Source organism: Cololabis saira, chromosome 5, assembly GCF_033807715.1.
Source record: "Cololabis saira isolate AMF1-May2022 chromosome 5, fColSai1.1, whole genome shotgun sequence".
Lineage (NCBI taxonomy): Eukaryota > Metazoa > Chordata > Actinopteri > Beloniformes > Belonidae > Cololabis > Cololabis saira.
Genome location: NC_084591.1, coordinates 2352979 through 2363338, shown reverse-complemented (window position 1 = coordinate 2363338; position 10360 = coordinate 2352979).

The following is a 10360-nucleotide window of genomic DNA, read 5'->3' as shown; positions in this document are numbered from 1 at the left end:
CGTGTCGTGGGTCGGGATCAGAGTCACCTGGAGCAGAAACAAGGAGGACAAGGGATTTCATGTAGTTAGAACTGCTGTGGAATATCGTTTATATTGTTTATATTTATGTTCAGAAATGGGCAGTTAATTATAATTATATGTGTATGTATGCATGTGTATATATATATGTATATATATATATATATATATATATATATATATATATACAGAGTACGAAATACGGGGGGGGGGGGGGGGGGGGGGGTTCGGGGGCCCCCCCTGATTAACCCTTGAGCCCCCCTGAAGGACTCAACAGCCAAATTTAGGGGGGGTCTCAATGTTGTCAAAAAATAAATAAATTAGGCTATATAATATAATATGATCATTTGATTGTCACTAATGGTCACTTAAATATGTTTAAGAGATCGCCATATCAAGTATTCACAATTCAAAACTTTTATTGGTTTAATACAAGTCCTGCACCTTTATGTATGCAAATTAGCCATGTGGGCCAGCACAGCGCAATGACTACGCCGGCTAGTTGAGATGCCACAATAACATGGCTAAGCGGAAGCTAACTTAGAGTGTGTCACTTGCACACTTTGGGTTCACATCAAAAAAGGTGTCAGTGGCAGCTACAGATGAGGAGAGAGACGATGTCACAACAGAGTCCCGTTCCTCTCCCCCCTCTGGTGAAGGAAGTGAAGTCGAGGCCGAGTGCTCCGGGGCAGATGCTACTGCGCCGCCGCAGCTAGCAGTGACTTGCTTTAACTTAAGGTAAGAGGCCAGCCTGCTTAATATGGCCTGAACCCACCTGAGAGCTAATATTTTTTTAATTATTGTTATTATTATTTTGCGTTATGGCCTGTTATGAGTGTGATTTGTTAATGTGTAAGCTGCTTGAACCCACCTGTTGAGAGCCATCATGTTTTTTTTTTTAAATTTTGCGTGATCACCTGTTATGAGTGGAATTTGCGAATGTGTTCACACAGCTGTGTTAAAACATAATTTCCTGGATGGTTACTGTTACATAACGTTAAATAATCAGTCAGCATTGAGCGGGCTGAGGATCTGTTTAAGTTCACTGATTGCACGTCTCCGATAGTGGCATTTGTTGTTATTTCTGTTATTTGAATGCACAATTCATTTTCATTGTATTTTTTTTTTATTTATCTAAAAAAATACATTAGCCTATTTTATTTGTTTATTCGTTTCTGCAATGCACTGGTCGTGCGCCAGTGTCCTATACATGGCATTTATTCATTAAGTGCACCAGTGTGGTGCCAATTAATGTATTTTATTTATTTTAATTATCAGATTTAATTTGTAAATAACATTCTGCATCGTAATGCACAATTTTGCCTCATGTTGTATTGTACGGTATTAGGGCCAGGCAGGAGAAAAATAAAAATAACACGATTTTTTTTTCATTATGCCGAGGAAAAAAGTCAAAATGTCGAGAAAAAAGTCAAAATGTCGAGATTAATGTTGAAGTAGAATTTCAAGAAAAAAGTCGAAATGTTGAGAAAAAAGTCAAAATGTCGAGAGAAAAAAGTCAAAATTTCGTGAATAAAGTTGAAATGTTGAGATTAATGTTGAAGTACAATTTCGAGAAAAAAGTCGAAATGTTGAGGAAAAAGTCAAAATTTTGTGAATAAAGTCAAAATGTTGAGAAAATTGGCAAAGTTTTGACTTTTATTGAAGTGCACAATAAAAAAAAAATCTTCCCCTCTCAAATATTCTTTCTCCTGCTAATACTCGTCCGTAGTGGTTTTGTGAATTATCGTTTTTTATTTTTTCTTGTTTTTAGGAGGGGGGAGTCGCTTATAAGCCCCTTGGGTTTTTATGACCTCTCCTGCTCATCTTTTCTTAACTTTTGTCCTCCGTGTAACGTTCCTTTTTACGAGTGCAAACAATAAACCAAACCAACGACGTGGTTTCATGGCAGCTTTTGGGCGGTTACCTGTAGATTTGGGCGGTTACCTGTAGATTTGGGCGGTTACCTGTAGATTTGGGCGGTTACCTGTAGATTTTATGCGTTTACCTGTAGATTGGTTCCCCACTGAGCCTTGGCGTCCAGCAGGGCGTCCAGGACTCCGCGGCTCGGCTCGCCGCTGCCCGGGTCGTTGCCGCTCACCACGTAGTACGCCGCTCGCACCCTCTTGAAGAACTCCTGGTCCACGTTCTTGGCGCTGCAGTGGTTGGGGACGTAGGCCAGGTCCACGTAGACCGGCGGTCCGTGAGGGACGGCGGCGGCTGCTTTCTGGGAGTTGTTTCCTGGAAGCCAGAGAGACCAAAAGTAAGTACAAGTCTAACAATTATGTCCTTTTACCTAGAAATAATGGTCCAGGTTTCCATCAGCCGGGTCTAGGGTGAGTGTTTTAAGTGGACAGATGTGTTTTAGGTGGACAGAGACGTGGTTTAGGTGGACAGACGTGTTTTAGGTGGACAGAGACGTGGTTTAGGTGGACAGACGTGTTTTAGGTGGACAGAGACGTGGTTTAGGTGGACAGAGATGTGTTTTAGGAGGACAGAGGTGTTTTAGGTGGACAGAGACGTGTTTTAGGTGGACAGAGATGTGTTTTAGGAGGACAGACGTGTTTTAGGTGGATAGAGACTTGTTTTAAGTGGACAGAGACGTGTTTTAGGAGGACAGACGTGTTTTAGGTGGACAGAGACGTGTTTTAAGTGGACAGAGACGTGTTTTAAATGGACAGCCGTAAGGCCACCCGGACGCCCACCAATGGAAACTCACCTTCTCTTCCATCAGAAACTGTCTGAGCTCAAACGTGGCTCTGATTTATCTCAGCGGTAAGATTCCATTAATCTGCACCAGAATCTGATTTCTGATGGAGAAACTCCAAAGACGGGTTTGAGAGTCGCCCACCGTCCGGGCGTCCGGGGAGAGTCGGACCGTAGCGAGCTAAGTGGTTTTGAGTTTGTGCAAGGGGGGGTTAAGGGAGTTAGGGTTAGTGGGGTTAGGGTTGAGGTAAGGATTAGGAGGATAGGGTTGGGGGTTAGAGTTAGAGTTGGGGGGTTAGGGTTAGGATTACGGGGTTAGGATTAGGGGTTTATGGTTAAGGGGTTAGGTTTGGGCGGTTAGGTTACGGTTAGGGTTAGGGTTAAGGGATTAGGGGGTTAGGGTTAAGGGATTAGGGGGTTAAGGGGTTAGGAGGGTAAGGATTACGTGGTTAGGGGGTTGGGGGGTTAGAGTTAAAGAAAGAATTAGGAGGTTAGGGTTAGGGGGTTAGGATTAGGGGGGTAGGATAAGGGGGTTAGGGAGTTAGGGTTGGGGGTTAGAATTAGAGTTGGGGGGTTAGGGTTAGGGGTTTATGGTTAAGGGGTTAGGGTTAGGAGGGTAATGATTACGTGGTTAGGGTTAGGGGGTTGGGGGGTTAGAGTTAAAGTAAGAATTAGGTTAGGGGGTTAGGGTTAAGGGGTTAGGGGGTTAGGGTAAGGATTAGGGAGTTAGGATTAGGAGGGTTAGGATTAGGAGGTTAGAGTTAAGGGGTTAGGGTTAGGAGTTAGGGTTAAGGGGTTAGGATTAGGAGGTTAGGAGGTTAGGGTTAAGGGGTTAGGGTTTTGGCCAGACGGGTCATCCTCACATGGTTTGACCCATCAACAGACCAGCGTTTGTAGCAGCTACTGGCGCTTTTCTGACTTGTATCTTTTACAACTTGTAAACGTAGCTGCTTGATGTCATAGGGATGTTGGGTGGAAAGGACTAAAGCCGAGTGTCTTTCTGTTCATCTGATGTGCTGCATGTGTTTTTTTTGTCACGATTTGTGATTAAAAACGAATGAACGAGAGGACGCCAACAAACCTGAACTGCTCTTGACGCCATTGACCAAGCCTTTCCCAGGATTCTCTGCCCTTGATTGGTTTTCAGGCGTTTTGGTCGCCCTGGAGCTTCTCTCGGCATCCTTCCTCCTGAGGGATGCTGACCTCGGCGAGGAAGAGCCCTTGCTCTGCTTGGCCGGTGTCGAGGCCCTCTTCCGTCCCTCCCCCTTGCGAGCCGGAGAGGCCGACTTGGGCTTGCTCTTCCGAAGGCCTTTGGTGGTCTTGTGTTCCTTCTTGAGGAGTTTCTCCGTGCTGCCATTGAGGAGAGCCTCTGGGTCCACCATGCACACATCTGGATGGGGAGGGGGGGGCAGAGGGTCTTTGGGGTGGGTGGGCGGGGGGTCGTGAGGCCTGGGAGACGACCGTGGCGACGGAGGCCGGTGGGCCCCGCCAGCGCCGGAGGCCGACAGCTTGTCCACGGGCAAATGCTCGGCGTCTTCGTCGGAGTCCAGGTTCCCCTCGGCGGTGATGGACGGACACTCCTCGGTTTCCGGAGGGACGTCAGAGTCGGACTGAGAAGGCAGCGACTCGCTCACGGAGGTGGGCGGGGTTTCCTCTCCGGCGAGCGTGGCGGCCGGCCCGGACGGCGCGGCGCCTTGTGCCTGTCCGGCGTCTCCGTGGTGACGCCTCTGCTTGTGCGACTTGCGTTTGACGGAGTGTTGCTCGTCGTCGCATCCGTCCTGGTCGCTGTGGCCGTCCTCGCCGCCACCACCGGCGGAGAACTGGTAGGGGGGTGGGTTCATGAAGGAGGGGGAGAGGTCTCCTCTGTGGGGCTTGTATTCAGCGCTGGAGGAAACTGAGGCGGCGGCGGCGCCGGTGTTGAGATCTGAGGGCCGATCACTCCTCACTCTTCCAGATGATTGGTAGTCGTGTTCTGAGGAGAGCGTGGAGAGCCTTGCGTCCTTGTCCTCCTCACCTCCAAACCCGGGCGAAGGGAAGTCGTCAGGCTTCTGCAGAAGCTCCCAGTCAGAGATACTGCTCCTCCTCCTCGTTTCTAATCTCTCCAGAAAGCTTTTCTCTTCCAGTTCTTCTGCTTTTTCACTCTGCTTGGGGTCAGTCACCTTTTTGTCTTCTACACCTTCTTCTTCAGCCTTTTCATCAACTTGCTTTTCCTGCGTTTCTTTCAGTGTCGTTTCGTCATCATCCCTGGTTTCCTGTTCCGAAACATCCTCCTCCTCTGGTGTCCTCTTGGTATCCTCTTCTTGGGTTTTGGGCAGTTCTATCTTGGGTGGGTCAGTTTTGGGCAGTTCTGTCTTGGGTGGGTCAGTTTTGGGCAGTTCTGTCTTGGGCAGTTCTATCTTGGGTGGGTCAGTTTTGGGCAGTTCTGTCTTGGGTGGGTCAGTTTTGGGCAGTTCTGTCTTGGGTGGGTCAGTTTTGGGCAGTTCTGTCTTGGGTGGGTCGGTTTTGGGCAGTTCTGTCTTGGGCAGTTCGGTTTTGGGTAGTTCTGTCTTGGGTGGGTCAGTTTTGGGCAGTTCTGTCTTGGGTGGGTCAGTTTTGGGCAGTTCTGTCTTGGGTGGGTCAGTTTTGGGCAGTTCTATCTTGGGTGGGTCAGTTTTGGGCAGTTCTGTCTTGGGTGGGTCAGTTTTGGGCAGTTCTGTCTTGGGTGGGTCAGTTTTGGGCAGTTCTGTCTTGGGTGGGTCAGTTTTGGGCAGTTCTGTCTTGGGTGGGTCAGTTTTGGGCAGTTCTGTCTTGGGTGGGTCAGTTTTGGGCAGTTCTGTCTTGGGCAAGTCGGTTTTGGGCAGTTCTGTCTTGGGCAAGTCGGTTTTGGCCGGGTCGGCCTTGGGCAGGTCGGTGACGGCACACGAGGTTCTGGTAGCTGCAGCTTCGCTCTCCGGAGTGACGGAGGCCGACGGAGTTGTTCCCTTCGTCCCGTCAGGTTTAGAGTCAACAGCAGCGGAGCTGACGGTTGCCGGGTCTGGTTCTGAGGTGTGGATAGTACTCTCCGGTACCGGTACCGGCTCTCCTTGCTCACATGGAAGGGTTCCATCCTCCAGTCGGAGGGAGCCGGGCTCCTGATCCGGCTCCACCCTCCTCAGAGGAGAGACGTAGAAGCTGGACCCGGACAGGACGTCCGCTGGTTCTGGACTGGGCAGAGAAGGTGCAGTGATGCATGCTGGGATCTCAGATTCTGCTCCCGGCTTCTGGACCTCGGTCCTCTTGGAGGACGAGTCCGGGGACGGAGGTTTGGCCATCACTTCCATGTACTCGTCTCTCTGGAAACCTCCGAAGCAGGAGCTGGTAGACGCTGCCGACGGCTCCTCTTTGGACACTTCAGACCTCGACAAGGTAAAAGTTTCCGCTTTCTCCTCCAAGCGTTGACTCGTTGGCGCCGAGGCGGAGGAAGAGTACGATGTAGACGAGAAGAGCGAGGAGGAGTACATCAGGGTGGTGTAGGTGCACCCTGAGGCGCTCGTCTCCGTGGGCTTCTTCTCTTTCGGACCTTCTTCTTCTTCTTTCCGGCTGAAATATTCGCTCACCTGTGAGATCGGAGAGGCACCTGAAGGTGCAGAGGCGTCCTCTTTATCCTCCTCTGGACTGACTGGACGGTCTCTGCCGTGAAAACCAATATCTGCATAGCTGCCTGTCGGCGGCGGCGAGGGACTCGGGGCGGGTTTGGACACGGGTTCGGCTCGGGAAGCCGGTACAGGACAAGATTCCTTTGGGTCGACTTTGGGTTCTGGCGACACTTTGCCTTCGTCTCCATCTCCTGCTTCAGGAGACTCAACGGCCCGCGGGGAGGCGGGTTTGGCTTGGTGGTCTTGTTTTGACGGGGAGCTGGTTCCATCGGTTCTGAGGGAGCTCGTGTCCTCCTGGGAACCTTTCCCAGCACCGTCCTCCCGGCCCGGGACCCTGAAGGCATCCCGAGAAGGAGCCACGGCGCCGACCGGCTGCCGGTTCGAGTCCTCCACCTCCCCGACTCTCCGAGAGTCGTCGTCGGAGTCCCGTCTGCACGTCTCCTTCTCAGACTCTTCCCGAGCCCCCTTCTCCAAGTCCACATCGCTCAACTCCTCCTCCTCCTCCTCTTCCTCCTCCTCCTCTTCCTCATCCTCCTCTTCATCGTCGTCCACGTTGAAATCCTCCCCCTCCACCAGGAGTCTCTTGTCCACCGGGATCTCCTTGGAAGGAGCGGCGGCGCCGCCGATCTGACTGTTGTCCGAAGCCAAAAGGTTGTCGTCTATTTCCCCGCTCTTCGAGTCCGCCGGAGTTTCTTGCCTCTCTGGCGGCGACGGTCGCGGCGGAGGGGAACCGTCCTTCTCTGCAGGCGAGCGCCGACCAGACGGAGATCCGTCCCGACCGTCGGAGGTGAACCATTCGTCCTTCGCAGACTCGGCAGGTTTTTCCTTCTCCTTCTCCGTCATCCCTTTCTCGGGGAACTCCGTGGTGGTCCGGCCGGGAGCCGAGGCGTCGGTGTCCGAGGTCGTCGCTGAGGTCGTCGCTGAGGTCGCACCTTCCTCTCGTTGTGTTCCTGCGGTCGTAGCGGCGGCGGCGCCTTCGGTCACGTCTTCCTTCTCCTTCTCAGATCTCTCCGGTTTGTCCTCTTTGGGGCCGAGAGAATACGAGGTTCTGTTGTCCTGCGTTGGTGAGTAGCTAACGTCGGCCGTCTCCTTCCTCTCCCGCTCCTCCTCCTGGCCTTTCTCCCGGTCTTCGTCCTCGGCGGAGATGGACGGCGGGCTGTAGTCGACCCGGCTGAAGGACAGCGGTTCCTCCTTGTCATCGTCCTCCGGGAGGAACTCGGCGGCCCCGGCGCCGGCCTGGCTAGCTCTGCGGTTGTCGTTGTCGATGCAGACGTGGGAATCGAGCCCCGGAGAGACCTCCGGCTCTTTGGGGACGGGTTTCTCGTACGGGTCGTACTTGGACGCCCTCGAGGAGCTCGTTCCGTCGGCGACGGCGTCCGTCTCCGGGCTCGTTGCGTCGGCCGGGTCCACTTTGGCGGCGCCGGCCGAGTCTCTGTCCAGCAGGAAGTAGGAGCAAGGTTGGGAGAGTCCCGGAGAGGCCGCCTCTCTCTCTCCCTCCATCTCCCTCTCCGCCTCCTTCCCCGGTTTCTCCTCCGGTTTGCTCTTCTCCGGCGTCTGTGTGTCTTGTTCCACCGGTTCGAGTTTCCTCTCCACCGATTCGGCCGTTGGTTCTGGTCTGGTAGCTGCAGGACCGCTGGTCTGGTCCTCCTTGAAGGTCGTAGGAGACGGCTCTGGTGGAAGCGCCACCTTCGTGGGTCTGGACTCCTCTCCGTCCACGGACGGCTCCTGCGTGGTGAGCGTGGGGATGACCCCGGCCGGTCCGGTAGGGTCCCGGGTCTGGGGGGTCTGGCTCGGACCGGTTCTCAGCTCCACCGACAGAGGTCTGGAGCCGGCCCCGCCCATGCACATCTCCTCCTCCTCCTCTTCGTCCTCTCGGTCCTCGTCCGAGGACTGGATCAAGAAGGCGGGCTTGTGATCCGGCGCGTGCAGCAGCGCCGACGCCGGCGGTTGTTTCTTGTCCAGGTCTTTCTCCTGGACCTCCTCTTTCTCCCACTTCTCCTCCTTGGTGAGGTCTGCGTCCGCCTTCTCGTCCACGGCCGGTTTCATCCTCTCGTCTGTGTCGTCCTTCTCTTGCTCTTTCTCCATTTTCTGTTCTTTCTGCAGTTCGGCGACGTGCGTGTCGTCCTTTTCCGTCTCCGTAACGTCCGTTGGTTCCCTCTCTCTTCCCTCCGCCGAGGAGACGTCGGCACACCGAGACGTTTCTTCATCGGTTGTTTTCTGTTCTTGAGGCAGAACCAGTCCTTCGTCTACCCTCTTTGATTCTTTTGTAGTGTCAACATCTACGTCGATGACAGACTTCTGTTTCTGTTCATCATCAACGGTTTGTTTGAGACTTAAGGATTGATCCTTATCTTTGGGAGATTCCACCTTGACGGTTTCTTCTGGAGATTTTGGAGTCTCGACATCTACGTCGATGACAGACTTCTGTTTCCGTTCTTCGCCAAGTTCATCGCCGAGACTTAAGGATTCATGCTCATCTTTAAGAGGTTCCAACTTGACGGTTTCCGACGGTGAAGGAGATTCATCTGCACCTTTTTTCCCGTCGGTGGCGTCACGACTGCTTCCTGTTTCGACTGCGAGCGACTCCTTGGGATGTTCGGTTGTGACGTCACTTTCACTGGATGCTCGGCCGTCCGTGTCGACGGACGTTTCTGTTTGTTCCTCAGAAACATCCCGTCTCTCCACATCTCGGTCGTCCTCGGTGGCTTTGACAGGAGCATCTTCGGAGTCCTTGAGCTCCTGAACAGGAACGGAATCAGGAATCTTCTGAACTTCCTCCGTATCTCTGGGTTTTTCCGTTTCCTCGCTGAGTTTTACTCCGGTCGCAGCTTTGCTCGTCTCGGCCGTCTTCTGAACATCAGTCAGGTCTTTCGTTATTCCAGAGATGAGATCCCTCGTGTCTTCCTTCTCCTCAACTGCCATCTTCTCTTCCGAGAACATCTTGGCATCTTTTTTATCTGGTTTCTGATCTCCTGTTTCAGCAGAACCGTCTCTGGTCGGTTCTCCGTCACGTGTGGTGAGGTCCTTTTCGGGTGTTTCCTCCCTGGATGTTTGGACGGCAGGCTTCTCCTCGCTCACCAGGACCTTCTCTTCCAGGACCTGCTCGGATTCGACACATTTACTCAGGTCTTGTTCCTTTTCTTCGTCCCTGGTCGGTTTATCGGTTTCCAGAAGGTCTTTTGTTACGACACTGGTTGCAACGGCGGAGGAATCTTTACGTGTAACGACCGATTCGTCCTCCGTCCCATGAAGTTTATCTTCATCTTTTCCCATCAGTTTGTCTTTTTCCTCCCTGCTACCTTCTTTACTCGTGAAATCTTCCTCTGTTTCCTGCTCGGTCTCCGTCACGGCTGCAGGTTTCTCATCTGAACGTGCCGGTAAACCCTTTTCCTCCACCTCGGTGAATCCCACGGTCAACGTGGCGTCTTTGCCGATTTCTTTTACTGTAACTGAACATTCATCCGTCTTCGTGACATCTTTAGGAACGACTTCATCGTCGTCTTCTCTCTGCTCATCTGTGGACGGCTTGGTGACAGACACGTCTCCTTTTTCCTCTTTCTTTTCGTCCTTTGGTGTTAAATCCAACTTCTCTGCCTCCTTGTGTCTCTCAGGCTCGGCGGTTGGTTTGTCATCTTTCTCCATCTCTTCTTGAACAGGCGTGATATCGGAGGTTTGGACCTTGTCGATATCCATCTCCTGACTCTTAACGAAGTCGATATATGCACCACTCTTTTCCACCTCTTTCTTATCCTCATCTTTTAAAATCTCCGTCTCAGAGAAATCCGCCTTTTTAACCTCCATTTCCTTCAGATCACCTTGAGTTCGGAGGTCAGATGTTTCTTCGTGGGTTTCTTCGTCTCTGACTTGGACGGCCTCGGAAGTTTCCGACTCTGCTCCTTCTGTGCTTTTCACCTTTACGCTTTGGTCTTTTTCTGGCTCTTTGACTTCCAGTTCAGCAGCTCCATCAACAGCAACGACGTCTTTAGCTGTTTCTTGTTTGGCAGGTTTGATGTCCGAAGTATCGT